We start from the raw sequence: 21,028 nt of genomic DNA, 5'->3' as shown, positions 1-21,028 counted from the left end.
TATTTTACTCGTATAGATGTTCAAATTACAGACCATAAACAGAGCTAAAGGGCCAAAACTAGAACGCTAACATTCAGCTAGGTTCTATCGCTAAAGAGGATTGATCAAAATGTTAGCATCCTAAACCAAATCGTAGAATCAGTTGAATTTAACGTCACATTGAGAAAAAAAATGTCATCATACTCTAAACTACTAACAAGATAATGCTATCATGCTAACATATTGTATATGAATGTCTGAGATGCTAGCTGCTAATCACTTTCGTTGACATAAAAATGGTAAAGAATGACTCAGCATAAGTATGGAGAGTAGCGCTAACATTAGAATTGGAGGTGATAAACTCAGCTAATATGCCAAAAGGTACTATGCTAACCTGCGTACTAATGCTAAGAAAATTTGAGAAAAATGTGACTAAGCTAACACTATCAAACCAAATCCTAAAACCATTGAAAAAAATTCCAGCCCATTCTCTAATCTATTAACTGGGGAAATGTTATCATGCTAACATTTGGTAAATAGCTAAATGAATAGATTTACAAAGTGAAATGCTAGTAGCTAACTTTTAACATATGGAGGATAGAGAATGAGCTAGTGCAGATTTATAGTAATTAAAATTGAAAAACAGACAGCGATTGTAGTGATTAGTGGATGCAAAACGCTCTTGAGCGTTCCATTTTTGACTTTGTCTCATTTTAGGTATGTGATTTTGACCTCTCCTTTAGTATTTTTCGTCGTTTGTCTTGCAATAAATATCATATTGTGCAGATAGCTCCCCAATTAGCTTGCGGGATCCTGAAGGCTTCCAGTTTTGTTTGGTCTAGGTTAGCCCCGTTAGCTGTCGGCTAGCTGGCCAACCTGCAGTGCTCATTGTTTTTTCTCCTTAGTTGCTGCAGTGGCTCGCGGTTATCTTGGCTGCTTACAGAATGTTCTCGGTCAGCCAGCCTCACGTTTTTTTTACGCCAATCGGTCCCGGTTCTTCATCTATAGCAGTCTGCTAGCCTGCCGTGTCCTGATTGGTTTAGTCCCTGTTAGCTCTGTGTGTTCTTTTTGTCAGTACGCCCCGTTTTGGCTGCTCTCCATTTGTTGTACCATTGCTTTACCCACCAGCGACACAACGCCTGGACAGTTTCCACAAAAACTACCAAAACTTTGCTTAAAACACTCAAAACCTTTTCTACTAGTTAACATGTCAACCAATAGGCTTGGTAGGGTGCTGGTGTGCATAACATGACGTCAGAGCCCAGGAAGTCAAAGACGAGACACAGTCTTCAAAATACATTATCTCAAAAAACAATTGGACCATAATAATGACATAAATTTAGATAGTTTGCAAAAATCTTGTACGTTTTACGTTTTACAATTTAAGAATCTCATTAAAGGTGCTGTAAATAGTTTTTAAGATATTCTACTTGGCAACGCCATCTTCTGTCTGTAATCATCATTGCATCCTCTTTCAAGCTCCTTTTGGTTGCGCGTGCAAGTTTGTGAAATTCTTAGATGCGCTCGAATAAACACTTCTGTTTGTTATCATTTTGGGGGTTTTGGTTAGCATTTGGACTGTATTTGAAACGGTCCTTTTCTTACTTTCACCATTTTCACCGTAGAATAAAAGAACCGCAAGCACGCATGCAAAATCAAAATATTTATAAGCCGAGAAATTTGATTTATTTTACACAGCGGACTCGATACCTAGTAGAGGCCGCCATGTTTGTTTGGCATCTTGCTGCTACGCTGTGCTCATTTGACACTGCTTTTCATCTGCATTAGACATTACAGTGCCATCTAGTGGTTAAATATAACACAATGGACCTGTGATGTCGATTTTTTTCTGCTTTTCAAGTAAAAAACAACTTTTTTTCGTTAAATAAAAAACCTGAGTGCATTTTGGGAAAGGAGAAGTCCGGGCTCCACTGCCGCACTCTCACCGATAAAAATTTGATGCCGCTAAATCTAGACAGACTTTTAGTGTCGGTCGGGATTACGCCGGCGGCCTGAAAGCTCATCAATCATTCAGGGGAGAAGGTTCGAATCCCGCCAATGCCTAATGGACGCAAAAGAATACCTGCTCGATAAAATACTCTATTTTTTTTAATTAACTGATATTAAATATTAGAATTGTATTAGCATTTCACACCTAGGCCTTCGGTAATGTTCGCAAACGAACCGGCTCTATGGCCCGGCTCTTGGAAGTGAACGAAAAGAGTCAGCCACTCACAGATCAATAGCTGGTTTCCTTTAAAACCCTTTTTTCCCTCTTGTGATTGGTTAATGCATGTTTTTTCAGGGATTCTAGGTTGTTGACTTTAAATTTGTTGACCATAAAAAAAGTTATTTTTTTTTGTATTTTACCCACAAATATTTGAATGTATGTTTACTGTGTTTTTGGGCATAATGTGTTTTACATAAAAAATGTAAAGTATATTCATATGTCATTTATTTGTTGCCAGTAGGCCCTGATATCGTCAACTGGAAATCTGATTGGCTAACCAACAGTTTCCTTGTCACTTGTTATGCCTCAGGTAGGCCTTCAGATCTGCTTTTGAAGGCCTTTGGGCAGATTTTTGAGCCTGGCAACATGTAATGGTTGAAATGTGATTGGTTAAACGCTTGAATATGAAAGCGCACATCTGGAAGCAGCACAAGCAATAAGAAGCTGACATTATTTTTTTTGTTTGGTTGCTTCGGTTTAATTTTTTTTTTGTATTGTTATATACACAGTGTATATATATATATTTTTTTCTTCTATTATAATTTTATTATTAATAATCTATTTTATCTGTTTGGTGCACCAACTGTGGTTCTAGAATTGAGTACTAGCAAGGCTTTGATGCTAGGTCCTTAGCTTGGCCTTTTGTGTACTTTCTATGAAGTCACTATCTTTGATTTTTGCATTTCGGAGATGGAATATGAGCTTGCTCTGTCCACTCCACGCATCGGCCCGGTATTGCAGTACCTCCGGGAACGGTGCATTCGCAATGATCGCAGCAAGGCTTTAGGGCTAGGACCTAAGCATGGCCTTTTGGCTGAGAGTAAGTGTCCCGGCTCCTAGGCTTTGTAGCGTATTATGAACTGACCGATAACGGATAATGGATAATGAATAACGAAGATAGATCAATAACCCTTAAAAACCAAGAATTATTTGTATATGATTCATTCTTTAAAATGTTTTATTTTATTTTAGCAGTGCTTAAAAAGAAGACACTTGTACACCATTTTTGTATTTCACAGTCATTTCTTTTTTAACTTAATTTTTGTCGTCACTCGTATCAAATTTTCCTTCCCATTACCACTTAATTTCTTGGGAGCCATTATTAAAAAAAGGAAAAAAAAACTACAAAATCACAATAAAATGAGATGCGGTCCCGCTGAAAACACACGATGGTAAAATAAACTGAGCAGGCCATTAGCGCCATCTACTGCTAAGGAGTGGGATTGACCCTCTGTCTTTTACCCTCAATTTAAGGATTATTTTGCCATGGGAACAGCTTGGGACTCACTGAAAAAGGGGTCGTGACTCACCAGTTGAGACTTCATATATAATGTTGCTTTAATTTTTTTGTATTTGCAAAACAATTTGAAGAAAATAATTCATTTATAAACAAATATTAAAGGACATTTCTTCTTGGAGCGTCCCCTCTACCAACCAAGTTTACCCACCCCTGCAATAGACGATATTTTCCTTGTTTTTCTCGTTTGAATCCTCGGTTTTAGCTGGGATCCAAAATGGCCGCCCTGCGCGACGCCACACCTCAACATCGCCCTGGGCGAGTACGTAATAAATCCCACGCTGTGTGAAATGGCAAACATGTTCCCGTTTGATTCCACATCAGGCCGAGATTGTTTTGTGTCGATTCCGCACGCTAGCAATCAGTTTCCTTTCCTGGCCACTGACTTGGGGGATTGCGCAACGCGTAATTGGTGTCCCTTGCCCCTCGGGCGGTCTTAGAGCGAGTCATCGGGTAATGGTCTAATTGGGTTTCTTCGTCCCCCTGAATGGTCTAGAGAAGGGGTGTCGGTGTCAAACTCATTTTAATTCGGGGGCCACACGATAGAACAAACATTCTGTTGGGGGCCGGACTGGTAGATTAAAGAGAAAGAAAAAGAGATAACGAAATAAGAGAAGGAGGGAGGAAAAAGAGAGAGGGCGGGACAAAGAAAGAAAAAGAGAGAGAGGGAGAGAGCGTGAGAAACAAAAGATAAAAAGTTGTGAAAGAGGGGGAAAAGAAAGGGAGAGGAAGAGAGAAATCCAAAGAGAAATACAAAGACAGAAGGAGAGAAAAGAGAAAAGAAAGCGCGAAGGGTATGAAGAGAGAAGGAGAAAAGAGAGAAAAGGAAAAAAGGAAATTAGAGCAAAAGAGGTTTAAAACACAGAGAGAGAGAGAAAGAGACAAAGAGCAGCAAAGGAAGAAAAAAAGTGAGAGAGAGAGAGAGAGAGAGAGAGAGAGAGAGAGGGAGAGAGAGACAGAGAAAGACAGAGAGAGACGGAGAAATAAATACAAGTACAGTGTCTTTGTGACAGGCACCTGGCTTTGGCAACATCAAGTTGACATATTTCAACCTGCAGCTTGTTTTTCTCTTGCTCTTCTTTGAGTGTTGTCTCGCGAGCCGGATTCAATCCCTTAGTGGGCCTGATCTGGCCTGCGGGCCGCCTGTCAGACACCTGTGGTCTAGAGCAAGTCATCGGGTAACTTGGCATCTAGTAACGGGGCAATCGGTGTCCATCGTCCTCCAGGGTGGTCTTAGAGCACGACAAGCTGAAAATGTGTTAGGGCCAACTCTTCAGCCCGGAATTATTAAAACAGTTTTTAATACATTCGCCTTTTGTAAATGGTTTGCAGTGCTTGGTGATCCAAGCTTTGACCTCTTAGCTCGCCTTTGTAGCATTTTTATTTGACTTGAAGGGTCTTGTGAAAAAGTGCTTCACCTTTTCACAGCGTTCGTAACCTGTTAACTTTTTGTCGTTGGCATGTTTCATCTGACAGTGCTTTTTTATATTATATTCTTTAAAAACAGCCACAGTCTCTTGGCAGAAGCAGATGTTTTGGATTTTGGTGAAAAAATACTAAAATTTCTCTTGTCCTGGAAGCGGCTGCCCTCACAGTCAACTTTCCTTTTTTTATTCACAGTCGTCATGTTGGAAATGGGATGGGCTAAATTTCTCACAGGGAGCCAAGGCAAGGTGGCAAAAGGTCTACTGCCATCATCGGGTGAAATGGTGATTTTTTTTTTCTTTTGGTACAAAATTATTACCGTTTACCAAATTGTTCGAAATAGTTATCCGACTCCATTAACCAAACACAACCTACATTCACCCAACATTATATGCGCTTTCGTTTCTTGAGGGAAAAGATGAACAAGAAAGCCGACATTTTAACACGGGGCAGGATTTAATTTAATTAACAATTTAACTAAGTATACTCCATCAAAAACGGCCGAATTAGTGTCGTTGGAGTCTCTGGGAAGCCCTCTTCTGAAGTCCTTTAGCTCTCTCCTATTGGCCATCTTCTCTCCGCACAATGGCGTGCCGACTCCTCCCTTGGGCGTGCCAAGGAAGACCCCCTGGGCTTCACCATCTTGCCGAAGAGCGTCGCGATGTCTGGAATACTCAAAACAACGCTGAGCGTTTCTCAAAACAACGCCTGCCGTCCTCCGTCAGAGTCCTGTTATCAACAGAACTAGACAAAATATTTCGCATTTGAAACAGCCTGACCTGTCATTGACCTAAAGCCTACTCAGGGAAAGTCTTCATTATATCATGAGTTAATCGTATAAAATCCTTTATAGTCAAATGTATGAAATCCTTCACCGGCCACAATATAAATTCTATGACACGAGGGCGGCCTTAGACATGCCAGTCCTAGAGCAACGTCATCGAGTAACTTGGTGTCCCTCGTCCCTCGGGCGGTCTTAAAGCAACGTCACAGAGCGACTGGCCAAGTTGGCGAGGATTGGGCGGGGCCTAATGGCGATCAGCAAGGACGAACGGCGCATTGAAGTTTCGCTAATGACAGCTTTACGGGGCTCGTTAGCAAAACGGCAGTTAGCGTTGCTTTAAGTGTTGTCAAATGTTGCGGTGATTGATTGGTTACGATCTCGAGTTGAATTTAAAATGGAAATGAAGATTATTTTTACGGAACGCTCGAGGCCAGAGGTGCCAGTCGTGATACAGAAGAGTCCAAGCGTTGCGATACCGGGAGTTTTTGTATCGCTATGATCCGATTAGATACACAATCGTATTCAATACTGATCCAATGCTTTTTGCTTGGAAATGGCATGATCATTGAATAATTGAACACCCCCCCCCCTTTAGAATAGAATAGAATAGAATATACCTTTATTGTCATTGTTACAAAATGGGTTAACATATTGTGACAACGAAATTGGGCATGACACTCCAGTTTTACACATTCACAGTGAGGTATGAGCCAAGAAGATAAAGGAACAAAGGAAGATAAGGTTATAAAACAAGGGGGATAAGGCTATAGTTATAATTTACATGGTATTTACACAAGAAATGTCGGCATGTGGGATGTTACATACAGTTTTGTCGTGATACCGTTGGTATCGTAAGGGTTGTGCAATATTGCATTTGGTGCAAAGTCATCATAGTGCAAAAAATAGTCAGCATATGCATTGGTGCAAACATAGACATCATAGTGCAGAAAAGGAAATGGTCAGACATTGTGCAAGGTGAGCAGTAAACGTAGTGCAGTCAACATGTGCAAGAACACAGACATGAGTACCATTATATTCCTATGAGGTAGTGTTGGCACAAGTTTTCAGTTTTTTTGTGCGGTGTCTGTTTTGAGCAGTGAACAAACATAGTGCAGACAGCATGTACGTGAGTACCATTTTACATTCGTGTGAGGTAGTTTTTTTGCCACAGTTTTCAGTTTTTTTGTGCGGTGTCTGTTTAGGGTGGTAATGGCTGTGGGGAAGAAACTGTCTCTGAGTCTAGATTAGTTCATATTCATACCAAGTCAAGTCAAGTCATTTTTATTTGTATAGCCCTTAATCACAAAGAGTCTCAAAGGGCTTCACAGGATTACGCAGACTATTTTTTCAGACTATTATTACACCATCCCCTGATCTGGAACCAACATGAGGGCAAGGAAAAACTCAGAAAACCTCAACATGAGGAAAATGAAAGGCGAGCAACTTGTTTGGCAGTTTGATTCTTGCAAGGGAAGGCGTGCGCCATCTTGGAGAAGTGATCAGTTACGACCAGGAGATCTACAGACTTGTTCTCTTGCTCGGCGGTCCAAAAGTCTATACAGACCAACTCCATAGGCTCAGAGGTGACTATGTTCTTGAGTGGTGCACGGTTGTGTGGTTCAGGTGTTTTCCCTACGTGCACCGCATTTGGGACCTCTGTTCTAGAAGAACAAATGTAAATAGACTCACCTTAGCAATTTTTTTTATTAGTATTTCACCTTTTGGTTTGCACTATTCTTGCAGTAAAATAAAAAAATAACAAACTGATGTCTAGTGGATATCCAGTTTGTTGCAGTAAATGTTATTATTCTTGATTTTTGTGATTCTTATTGTGGCAATGGGGTCTTCCTTTTTGGATTATTTTTCTACAATTTATGGTGCAACATGTTTTTAAACACAACACAATGTAATACAAATGTTTTATTTTTATTAAATATCTACATTGCAAACATTAACAGTATAAAAGTATATTGGACATTTTTTATTCCAACTGTTTCAGAACCAAAGCCAAGAGAGACCAACCAAAACAGCAGCAATGTCACGAAAATGCACATTCTGTATAACGATGTCAACTAAAAAACTAGAATACCTTCCATTGCACAATATTTTCAAAACAAAGTCAAAAATGCAAGTAAAGTGTCAACTGTCCCTCGCCGGTTTAGTTGCCATCGTAATAAATGATTTACAGGTTTTAGTTAAGGTATAGGAAAATGTTTGCATTTTTGTTTGCAGGTCGTTAGTCTCCATGAGAAGAGCTTTTCTCAGGATGTTCTGTAAATTTGTGGTGTTGCCACAGTAGCAGAATACTTTCTACACATATTCCACCTAGCATTCTCTCTTTCTGTACAGTGGTACCTTGCGTACAAATTCAATTAGTTCTGTGAGTAGCTTCGCAACCTGAAAACTTCATAAGTAGAGACGCATTTGGAATGTAAATGCGCTAATCCGTACCAAGCCCTGCAAAAGTACAGTATGATATTTTTTTAAATATATCATAAAAGAGCTTTAGAACATGAAACAAATCCATGTTAAAATTTGGATTACTGCACCATAAACATGTCTTTTGACAATCCGTAGGAAATGTGCGATACAGACATCATAATGAGCGATAGCCTGACTTGTCAACACTTGTTTCGGGTAATTAATGTACTTTATAATGTTCTGCATTTATATAGCGCTTTTCAAAGACCTCCCAAAGCACTTTACAATGTGCTTCACACTTTCCTTTTTACACACAATAACTAACCGATAGCTGCGTCAGCCATGCAAGGCAACTACCCGCTCATCGAGGCTTTGTAGTGAGTGATGGAGTTTTGGCCTACCAGAATTGTTAATGTTCGAAATCTAAAAGCGCCGACCAATCAGAGGAAAGTTTTCATAATAGCACAAGCCAATAAAAGCGATTCAAAGTTTGCAAGCACCACACTATGCCACACCCACCAGGTGAGCTCATTGAATGTCATGGCGGGCTCCGTAAACATAGTCCCAGAGTCAACAAACGAGAAGGAAATGAAGCTTGCACCAAAGAAGGGGCGGTACATCACTTGTTTGGACCTTTTTTGGTTTCGAGGACATGGAACGGAAGAAAACGCCCGTTGCAGAATTTGCAGTAAATGGGGATGATGCCAATGAAACATAACTTTATTTCTTCTGTGGTAGTTCCTTTTGTACATTTTCTACATGTTACTTATTATTGATTTGAGTAATTCAGTAATTACTTTCTACAATTTGCGAGACTTCATGGAATTTTACCTATGTCTTTAATTTGGGCTGATTGAATAATAGCTGTGTGCTCCTCCCCGCCATCTTGCCTTAACCCCTCCTCCTCTTCCCTGAACTCTGATGGTGACACGAAGAGTATGCTGGAACACATGCAGCCAGTTTGTTTATGTTTGGGAAATTCTGCGATTTAATAGCAGCGCGTCCTGTACTGTATTTTGACCTGGTGTCCTGAAACGCCTTTGTCATTGAAGGCAATATTTTTTCGTTCATGTACTGTGTTTATTATAAACGAATGAAAACTTTATTTTTTCGAACATTAAAATAAAAACAGGACAAAAACAATGAGTCAACAACAAAATAATGTTACATAACATGTTCGAAAAGGGGTAGTCAGAAGCAGATGCTTATTTTCCCTACCCCTTTATCTTCCCTATTAAATACATTTTACAAACCTTATGATAATGATAATTATAATAATTACAATAATCACATATATTATACACTAATCTTCGTAATACCCATCCCTCAACGTCATAATGCCACTAATTACCACTGCGGCACCAATGATAATAACAACAATAAAAATAATATTTATAATAATAGTTATGATATAATAATAGCAACAATAACAACAAAGTTACCCATAGTTTTAAACGCAGTATTTCCAATCTCACTCATATCCCATTTTCTTCATCCCTGTATTTCGCCAGTAATGTTTTTTTGTGTCATGTCCAGCATGGTCGCCGTGGCAACCGGCTGGCCCCGCCCCCCTGGGCAACAGCTGAAGCAGATCGCCTAATTTGCGCGTTAGCTTCTTAAGGGTTTGGGTTTTGCGGGTGCTGGCTCATTGCATTTTCTGTCTGCATCTCCCGTTCTGTTTTGCTCTGTCCTGTTTTGTTTGAGTCGGAAGAAACCTGTGTTTGCACGTTTATAGTTAAAGCCTGTTTGTTCTGTCTTGTCCCTGAGTTTTGGACGACTTTTATTTTGGTAAATAAAAATTTGATCGTCAACGCAATTGAGTTCTCCCTTCCTGCCTCCTGCCTCCGTTCTGGTCCGCTCTCCTCTTGACAGAATGAGCCAGCCGCTGTTGCCCAGGGGGCGCCGTTCTGGTCCGGTCTCCTCGTGACATTTTGTATTTACATTTGAACACATGAATAGCTGGACATTGTTTGATCTTATTCTGTGAACTATTTTTTGACTCCACACACAGACACACACATACTTTTCCTGGTTGTTCTCCCCTTTGGGATTTTGAATTTACTACAGCCCTGCATAACCTGAAACTTTTATATGTAGACATTCGTAAGTAGAGGTACCACTGTAGTTGATTAGGAAGTCCACACCACGTTACACTTCCGGTTTGCCTCTGTCATTTTTAGCGTCTGGATGCCTGACAGGCAATATGTAGCAGCAGGCCAGGTAGGGACCGGTGCTATAATGATGCCTGTCTGTCACACATAGAGAGTCGCCGAGGGTGCTAAGTGGGAGACAAAAGGGTTGCGTTATCTAGGTAGAGAAGTGGCACTTTGAGGACGATGGTGGAGGAGTGAAGTATCAATCCCAGGACAGTAGTATCGATTGGGTCCAAGTACTTGCTTAGAATCGATATCATTGATATTTTGATGGATCCGCCTATCCCTACTCGAGTCTACATTTGATTTTGTGGGTTTATCTGGATTATTTTTCTTACGCTATCTTATTTTGGCGCTCCCGTTTCACCTTTTCCAAACATTCCCACCTCTCGGGTCGGGTTTCCCTTCCTGTCTTCATTCCAGCTGTCCCCAGTCCGACCGACTGGCCGGCCGGCGTTTTTCCAGTCGGGCCTCGTCTCCGTTGGCCCCCGGGGGTCCCGCGGACTCTGACCTCAACCTTCCTGGTGTTTGTGATTAGACCTCTATGGTGGGGTTTTATGGATTTATAGGCCAGGGGAAGGGGGGCTTGTCCGGTTCTGGATGTTCCGGTTCAGAATTTCCCAAGGAAATCCGTGTGCTGGGAGGAAGAGCCCACTTGAGGGTTTTTTTTTACTCTAGGGACGAGCGACGGGAAGGGAAGTGTTGGAATGCGGGGAATCCCGGACTGGGAAGAGAGTCCTGAGGCCGACAGGTGGGATGAATGAAGAAGGCGATGTTTCCGCAGTTTTTTTTTTCCCGTATCATGAAGCTTCCAATTAACTCTGTGATGAACCGGACGGCAAAATGGGAAAAAGGAGGAAAGATCAAAAGGACGCAAAGTCAGAAAGAAAAGAACTGAAAGAAATAGTGTGAGTTTGTGGGTGATTGAGTAAATGAGAGAGAAGAATAGAAATAAAAAGAAGAAGACAGGGAGAGAGGGGCCATTACAAAAAAGAAGGAATGCGTAGAAGGGTTATATGAGAAGAAAAAGAAAAAGATGGAGAAAGAGTGAAGGAAAGACAAAACAGAGAAAGAGAAGAGAAATGAAAGAAGGGAAAAAGTTAAAGGGAGAGAAAAAAGACAGCGAGAGAAAAGCAAAGAAATAATAAAAAAGAGGGGAAAAAGTGTCAGAGAGAAGGAAAGAGAAGGATTAAAAATGAGTGCAAAAAATGGAAAAGAGATAAAGGAAGAAAAGAAAAAAAGAGAAAGGGATAAGGAAAATGAGAAAGGGAGAGCCAAAAAACAAAAAAAGGATAGGGGAGTAAAGAGAGAGAGAAAGAAAAAGAAACTTACAAAAAGAAAAGGAATGGGATCAGAAGAAAATGAATCAAAGAAGGACGAGGAAGAAAGAGAGAAAGGGAGAGAAAATGAGGAGAAAAAATGGAAAAGCAATAGGAAGGGAGAGAGAAGAAAAGTTAGAAAGAAAGAGTGGAAAAGAAAAGGGATTGAGAAGATAGAAAGAGACAGTGAAAAAAATCCTACAAAACAAAAAGGAACAGGATCAGAAGAAAATGAATCAAAGAAGGACGAGAAAGTAAGAGAGAAAGGGAGGGAAGAAAAGTGAAAGAAAATGAGGAGAAAAAATGGAAAAGCAATAGGAAGGGAGAGAGAAGAAAAGTTAGAAAGGAAGAGGGAAAAAGAAAAAGGATTGAGAAGATAGAAGGAGACAGTGAAAAAAATCCTACAAAACGAAAAGGAACAGGATCAGAAGAAAAGAAATAAAAGAACTATAAGGAAAAATAGAGAAAGGTAGAGAAAAAAATTAAAAAGGTAATAGGAAGAGAAAACAAATAGGACTAAAAAGAGAACAAAAGGGAGCATAAAAAAGATGAGCTAGAAGAAAAAAAGGGAGGAGAGTGAAAGAGAAAGAGAAAGAAAAATGAAAAGAAAGGAAAAGAAACAGCAGAAGAAGTTAAAAGAGGGGCCTGACAGGTGGAATGAATGAAGAAGGCCGAATTCCCTTGGAATTAGGAACGCCGCCTGAGCTTCCCACGTTGGGCCTCTCTTTTGTCTCTTATTTTTTCCTTTCTTTTCATTTTCTTCTTTTTTTCCCATTTTCCTTTTCTCTTACCTAGTCGCAGGGAATCGGACGACAAGTGCGCCGGAGCGTTTAATGGCGACAAGCCGGCGTCATCCTTTCGGAAATTCCGACACATGCCCCGAGGAGAAGGCTCAATCATTTATGCCAAGCCCGCCTTTGATGCTCGCTGATTTTCTGTCTCAACCTGTCTAGAATCGGCTTGTTTTTCGGTCGATATTTCCAAAAACAACTTTTTATGTGAAATTAAAAAAATCCTTTTCAAGTATAAAAAAATATACCTGCGAAGACCAAAATGGTTTGTATTTAAGTGAATTGTGTTTATTGTCATTTACATCAACATTGTAAAACATTGCATTCAGCAAGCTTAAACATGGGACTCCAGGATAAACGTGTAATAAGGTCTTTAAAGAGAAGAATAAGATAAAAAGAAAAAAGAATATTTACAAAGTAGTAGTAGTTATAGTAATTGTGCAAAAAAAGAATGGTTCATTGAGAGAGAGAGAGAACAAGGTAAACAGTAAGAGTGACAAAAAGGAGAAAAACTGAGAGGAATAGAGAGAGAGACCATTAGAAAAAATAGAGAAAAGGGAGAGAGAAAGAAAAAAGGACGGCAAAGAGAGAAAGAAAGACAGTGAACAATCAGAAGAGTGAGAGAAGAGAAAGACAGAAAGGGAGAGAAAAAGAGTGAGCATGACAAAGAGAGAGCAACAAAGGGAAAAAAAGAGAGTAAAAGAGAGACAGACAGAGAAAGAAAAGAGAGTGAGAGAGAGAGGAAGGGAGAATAAAGGAAGCAGAGTAAGAGAAAGAGAGAGAGGAAGGTAAGAAAGAAGGAAAGGGAGAAAAGGGAGAAGGAAAGAACGAGATGAGAAAAAATTAAATGGAAGGAATGTAGGAAGGAAAATCAAGAGAGAATAAAGAAATAGAAGAAAAACGCGAAAGAAGAAAAGAAATAGAAGAGAAAGTCAGAAAGAGAAAGGGAGAGAAAAAGAGTGAGCATGACAAAGAGAGAGCAACAAAGGGGACATAAAGGGAGTGAAATAGAAAGCGAGTGAAAGAGAGACAGACAGAGAAAGAAAAGAGAGTGAGAGAGAGAGAGGAAGGGAGAATAAAGGAAGCAGAGTAAGAGAGAGACAGGAATGTAAGAAAGAAGGAAAGGGATGAAGGGAGAAGGAAAGAACGAGATGAGCAAAGCCAGAGAAAATTAATTGGAAGGAAAGAAAGCAAGAAATAGAGACATAAAAAAATAAAGAGCATAGAAAAGAGGGTGGAAAAGAAGGAAAGAAGGAAAAAGCAAGATCAGAAATAATTGTAGACAACGAGAGAGAAAAACATAAATGGAAGGAATGTAGGAAGTAAAATCAAGAGAGAATAAAGAAAAAAGCGAAAGAAGAAAAGAGAAATAGAATGAAATACATAATTAAATAATTAGACAGAGATGGAAAAAGGAGGAGGGAAGAAAGAGAAACAAAAAGGTAAGAATGAAGGAATGGGATAGAGAGAAAAGTAAAGAATGACAAAGAAAAAAGATACTTAAAAAATAAAGAAAATGAAACAGGAAAACATGTGAAAGAAGGAAAGAGAGAGAGAGAAAGAAAAAAGGGAAAAATAGACAAGAGAAACGGGGAAGCAGAGTGAGAGAAAGAGAGGAGAGAGAAATAGAAAAAGGGAAATAGAAAGGAAGAAGGCAGAAATAGACAAGAGAAACAGGGAAATGGAGAAAGAGAGTATGTGAGAGAGAGAAAAAGGAAAAAGGGAGGACTAGACAAGAGAAATTGGGCGAAAGAGAGAGGGAGGGAGTAAGAAAAAGAGGCAAAGAGAAATAGAAAGGAAAAAAACGGAGAAATCGTCAAGTTAAACCAGGGGAGAGTGATTTGATTTGAATTCCAAGATGAAGAAAGATCACCGAGTGGATTCCCGAGGATCCGTCCCCGTATGACGGCGGTCCCGTGTTGACAGGAAGCTGTAACATGGGAAAGACTTGAAGTGGGGGCCCCTCTTGAAATCAAGCGGATTAGGAGCCATATGCGGGGCTCTCTAATCTCATTTGCAAGAGCCCCCGCCCCCCCGGGTGCCGTCGGCCTGTGTTTTACATTAGTCCCAATCAAAGGCGCCCCCAAAAGCGGTCAACTTCTGGGATGGGGTCGTCCACAGAGATGCCGTTATGTCAAACTCAGCCAAAATTACAGAGAAATTCAAAGACCCCTTGGTACTTCGCGCTTTGGTTATCGCTGGTTCACTGCTTTGAGGATTTTGAATTGAATGGAATTGCCTTTGATATCAACGTATCGTGCGTTGTGTCGAGCAGACAGCACACAGCAAATGATAGGCGGCTGATGTTATAAGTGAAACAGCGGTTGGGCGCAAAAGTCGATGTATTCATTTAAAACAAACTTGGAAGCACGGCGGCAGCTTGTAGCTTTCGTGACTTGTTACATTGAAAATAAATTCAACAATTCAATCGGATTCTGAGGAAAGTCAGAAGTGCTCCGTGGATTGTTATCAGGTTCGGGAAGCAGTGTCGGGAGAAAAGGCAATAGAGAGGCTTTAGGTCCGGCCGACTGCTACGGCTAGGCTAACAACTCTTTTTTGCCTGCATATTTGGACTGCACCCCCCCCCCCCCCATTTTCAACTCTTAATAGAACAAGAACGTTTACTTTGAATGAAGTTTCTTATTTTCACATATATTTAGTTTTTATTTTATCATGATTTTTTTTTAATCTCTTTTAGATTTTTTTATTTTCATATTTCTAATGTATTCCAAAAATATTTTTAAAGAGATTTTGAATTGATTTTTGCTATTATTTACTATAGATTTTTATTTTTTATTTCAATTATTTCTATGTATTTATTTCCATTTATTATTGGTGTTTATTTTCAATTTTCTATTCTATTAAAAAATGTTTGTATATTCATTTAATACTATATATTTGTTATTCCACTTGGTTATTTTCTAATCTAAAATCCTCCTTTTTGTGCTGTTTTAATTATTTACTTATTAATTTAATTTATTGATTTTATTCATTTATTTTATATTATACTTATCTATTTATTTCACTTTTTGAAATTCATTCTTTTTCATTTTTACTACTTTGTTATTCGATGATTTATTTATTATTCTATTGAGTTTTACTTTTGTTTTTTGTTAATTTTGATTTAATTGTTTTTTTTTTTTTTGGTTGTTACTTATTTTTATTTTATCCAATTTATTTCTAATCATATATTTACTCTTTCATTTTATTCTTTTTCTTTGTGTATATTTTTAAAATAGTTTCTTGATTTTTCCTGTATTTAGATATTTGAGTTAATTTATTATCCATTATTTTTTTATTTTTAGGATCATTTGGTTATTTAACTTGTATTTTAATTTATTTATTTTTATAAATTTCGTGGTTATTTATTTTGGAAGTTTTTAAAAGGTATTTATGTATTTTAATGCTATTTTTTTAATTTATTTTTATTTTTCAATAGTCAAGTCAAGTCATTTTTATTTGTGACGCCCTAAATCACGAAGAGTCTCAAAGGGCTTCACAGATTATTACACTATATTACACGGACTATTTTTCAGCCGACGAGAAGAGTAGGTTATTCGTATGCAATGGAGTAGAAGTGAGTTTTAAGTTTAGATTGAAACATTTCCACTGAGGTTGCAGATCGAATCTCAGGGGGAAGAGCATTCCACAGCACCGGTGCCCGGATGGAGAACGCTCTCGAACCAGCAGAACACTTCTTTGCTCTTGGGATCACCAGAAGACCGGCACTCTCAGATCGTAGGCTTCGGACCGGGACATAGGGGCAGATCAGATCTGAAAGATAAGAGGGAGCAAGTCCATGTATGATTTTGTACAATACTAAGAGAACCTTGAAGTCACATCTTTGGCTCACTGGAAGCCAGTGCAAGTTAGCCAAAATCGGTGTTATGTGATCGGACTTTTTTGTCCTAGTTAAAAGCCTCGCTGCGGCATTTTGTACCAGCTGAAGAGACTTGATTCTAGACTTCGGGAGACCAGAGAGTAGTGCAATACAGTAATCGAGACGGGAGGTAACAAACGCATGTGTCACGAGGTGGAGTGGAAGGGGTGACCGGACCAGAACGGAGGCAGGAGGCAGGAAGGGAGAACTCAATTGCGTGACGATCCAAAACTTTTATTTACCAAAATAAAAGTTGTCCATAACTCAGGGACAAGACAGAACAAACAGGTTTTAACAAAACGTGCAAACACAGGCTTCTTCCAACTCAACAAAACAGGACAAGGCATAACAGAACGCACAATGTGTATATGATGAGCCATCACCCGCAAAGCCCACAATCCAGTCTTAAATAGCAGACACGCGATTAGTTGAACTGCTTCAGCTGGTGCCCAGGGGGCGGGGCAGACCGGTCGCCAAGGCGACCATGACAGCATGAATTATAATTTCCGCATCAGACTGAGACAGTATTGAACGGATTTTAGCAATGTTACGAAGATGGAAGAAAGCGGTTCTAGTAGTTTTCTTTACATGCATTTCATAGGATAGATCAGGGTCAAATATGACACCTAAATTTTTAACTGAGTCACTCTGTGTGATGTGACATTTGTCAATGTTCACAGCAGTTTTTGAGAATATATCATGGCATTTAGATGGACCAATGACTAACATTTCGGTCTTTTCAGAGTTAAGACGCAAGAAATTGAGTGACATCCACTCTTTTATCTCAATGAGGCAGGCCTCCAAATTTCCACAGTTTAGTGTGGGAGATTCCTCCAATACTGTTTTTTTTTTCTCTTTTTCTTTTTTATTATTTATTTATTTATTCTAACACATTAGAGATGTATTTGTTTACACTTTTATTGTTTTTTAAAATTTCAATTTTATTTTTCTTAGTTTTTTTTAACACGTTTTTCTGATTTTTCTGTATTTAATTATGAATTTTGTTTTTTTTGACCTATTATTTTTATATCTTTTATTGTATTTCATTTTTATTTTTTTCAATGTTTTCATGTTTTAAATTTTGTAAGATTATTTTTGTTTGTTTTAATTTTTATTCTCTATATATATTTTTACTATAAATTTCGTTTTTCCATTTTATTTTTATTTTTAACTATGTGTACTGTACTTTGTTTGTTTGTTTATTTTTAGAATATGTTTCCAGATTTGTATACACTCGTGCAGAAATATGTTCAAAAAGAGTCAAAACGATATTGAAATCAACCAAATTATCTGCCAAATGAAAAACTTCTTTAGTCTTTTTATTTTGCTGTGTTCCATCTCATTTTTTCCTGGTATTTTTCCAACATGCTAGCACGCTACCATATCGCTCATGGCGTACGTATCGTGACGGTCATCGGAATCGGTTCCCACAAGCACGACCTCTCGATCCCATTCAGGACTCTTCAAACCCCCCCTTCCCCATTGTGAGAGAGATTTGTGTGCTCGCCCCAAAAGCCGCCCTCATGATTGATGCGGGCTTGACCGACCCCCTCCGGGAATCCCAGAGACTCTGGATGCAATTAGCATGAATTTGTTACTTTAAGTGTCCGAACTCCATTCTTCTCGTAAGTCCCGGAGAAGGATCGGGAGCTTTGACCAGGCACCGAGTTATTTTTTCACTCCTTGACAATTATTAGCGTGACCGGGGCCCGTTTGCAAAACTTTCTCTGCTGAATCCCATTTTTTCGCATCGTCACTTGTCTTAACACCACATTATGAAGTACCGTATTTTCCGGACTATAAGGTGCACCTAAAAACCCCAAATCGGCCAGAAATTGTGCTCTATATATACACACCAGTGAATGAAATTGGAAATTCATAGTTATAATCAGGGTTGGATAGGGTTACTTTAACTTGATTACTTTCAATTACTTTTGGATTACTCCAATACCAAATATGCTAATAAAAGACAAAAGAAACTAAATATGAATAAAATGATGACTCACAACACGTGGTAAGCTTTCTCTCCTGGCTTTGATCTCTTTGATCACTAACATAAGATGAGAAAGAAACAAAATGAAAATAAATCCAAACAGCTTTTTGCCGTTCCATGTATTCCGTTAATCCCAAGCCTGCACAAAATGTAGTCATTTTATTCATATTTAGTTTCTTTTGTCTTTTATGAGCATATTTGGTATTGGAGTAATCCAAAAGTAATTGAAAGTAATCAAGTTAAAGTAACCCTACCCAACCCTGGTTATAATGAACTCAATCAGTGCCATAACATGTAAATACAAAAAATACAAAGTTGTTTTAAAGGCTTTGGCGCTGCTAATCAGTATCAAGCCTCTGAGAATGATTTCAATATGATAAATCACCACTGGAGGGGCAGGAACGTCTTTGATCAGATCTCTGTCCAAACATCGAGGAGCCCCCACTTCTTTGTGTTGCTTTCTCTATCAAGTGATTGAGAGTGTGTAGTGGCCCCCGAGTGATCAAAATCGTGTGATCACGTCACAATGTTCAACTTTTGTTGACAATGATAAAAGCTAGAAAATGAAAAATGAAAGACGAGGGTTGACTCTTGTCCTATGCCGATAAAATACATACTTTTTAAAAAACTTCCAAAATAAATAACCACTAAAATTATAAAAATAAATACAAGTTAAATAACTAAATTATCCTAAAAATAATAGGAACAAAACTTGAATCACGAATATCTAAATACAGGAAAAAAAATCAAGAAAATATTTTAAAAACAAACAGAAATCAGAAAAATAAAACGAAAAGGGGTAAATATATGATTAGAAATAAATAAAATAAAATAAACCGAAATAATAAAAAAATGAAATGAAATCAAAATTAACAACAAATAATAGTAAAAAATCAATACAATGATAAATAATTGAATCACAAAGTAGTTAAATTGAATACACATAAATTTCAAAAACTGAAATAAATAAGTATTAATAAAAAAAACGTAAATATTTGCCTATTGTTTTTAATTAATTAACATATCATGAGAAAAAAGTATTCAAAAATAACTAAGTGGAATAACAAATATATGGTAATAAATATATACATACAAACATTTTTCAATAGAATAGAAAATTGAAAATAAACACCAAGAACAAATGGAAACAAATAAATAGACATAAATGACATAAAAAATACAAATCTATCGTAAAAAAATAACAAAAATGAATTAAAAATCGATTTTAAAAATATTTTTTGAATAAATTAAAAACATGAAAACAAATACAAGAAAAAATATTTAAGTAAATGTACAAGAGATTAAAAATTAAATAGGCAATTGACTACTGTGGTATTGTTATTATACCATCTATATATCCATCCATCCATTATCTGTACCACTTATCCACAGTAGGGTCGCGGGGGTGCTGGAGCCCATCCCAGCTATCTCGGGCGGTGGGCAGGGGACACCCTGAACTGGTTGCCAGCCAGTGGCAGGGCACACAGGGACAGACAATTCGCCCGCTCATTCACACCTAGGGACAACTCGGACCCGCCAATTAACCTGACATCTTAAGCAAGCACGGGGATTTGAACCCATGACCTCAGAACTGTGCCGCACACGCGTCAACCACTGCGCCGCCGTGCTGCCCCCATCTAAATATATAAATATACAATACAATATGATATTTTTTTTTTCCCACGTTTTAAACATTTGTTAGTTATTATCTTTAAGAAATATCGACTAAGATTTCTGGCAGCAGATCTTTCAGAGCCGTTTCTTCAAACAGAAGTGAACTTTGGTGGCTTTGTCAAAGTTCTCGGCATCTGAAAGACGCTCTAAATCTCGGCGGGTCAGCTGGAGTGCACCGCGTCATAAATCAAGCGTCACACTTTTCTCGCCTGTTTTAACCGCCATGTTAACCGACGGCCACCCAGTAGAAGGCTTTTTGGGATGACGAGGCTCGAAAAGTCTTTGATGGAGTCCAGTCTACTGCGTGGAAGATCCCCTTTAATGGAAGCCAGTCTCAACATTGCGGAGAACTGACATTTGGTCCGGGCGCTCGGGGAGAACGGCTCCCGGGCGACCGGACCAGGGTCAGAATCTTGGACCCCATTGTGAGCAGACGCAAACGCCGGATGAGTTTTATTTGACTTTGTATCTAGAACAGGGGTGTCAAACAGGCGGCCCGGGGGCCGGATCAGGCACGTTGAGGGATTGAACGTGGCCCGCGAGACAAGGCTCAGAGAAGCCCAAGAGAAAAACGAGCTGCAGGTTGAAATATGTCCACTTGATGCTGCCAAAGCCAGGTGCTTCTCACAAAGACGCTGTAGTTGTATTTCTCTCTCTCCTTCTCTCTTTCTCTCTTTCTCTCTCTCGCTCTCTCTCTCTCTCTTTTCTTCCATTTTCCTCTCAGTCTCTGTCTTTCTCTCTTTCACGCTCTATGTCTCTTTTTCTCGTTCTTTATTCCTCTTTGTCTCGTTCTCTCTTTGTGTCTTTTGACCTTCTTTTGCTTTCTCTCTTTATTTTTTCCTTTTCTCTCTTTAGCTCTCTCTCTATGGCTTTCCCCTTCTCTCTTTCTCTCCTTCTCTCTTTATCTTCTTCTCTTTTATCTTCTTCTCTTTTCTCTCCTTGTGTTTTTCATTGGATTTTTTTCTTTCTCTCTCTTTCTTTCCCCCTCTTTCTCACTATTTCTCTTTTTATCTCTTTTGCTTCTCACATTCACTCTCTCTCTTTCTCTCTCTTTTCTCGTTCTCTCTCTTTCTCTTTTTCCC

The 21,028-nt window shown here is 38.8% G+C and overlaps 1 pseudogene; it reads left to right on the top strand.

Moving 5' to 3' along the window:
• The first annotated feature begins 2,838 nt into the window (after positions 1-2,838).
• LOC148347355 (U2 spliceosomal RNA) lies at positions 2,839-2,975 on the top strand (annotated as a pseudogene).
• Positions 2,976-21,028: the final 18,053 nt, after the last annotated feature.

This window comes from Urocampus carinirostris, chromosome 19, assembly GCF_059441175.1.
Source record: "Urocampus carinirostris isolate Australia breed hairy pipefish chromosome 19, RoL_Ucar_1.0, whole genome shotgun sequence".
Lineage (NCBI taxonomy): Eukaryota > Metazoa > Chordata > Actinopteri > Syngnathiformes > Syngnathidae > Urocampus > Urocampus carinirostris.
The sequence above is the reverse complement of the archived record's forward strand: the minus strand, read 5'-3'. Positions and strand labels throughout refer to the sequence as shown.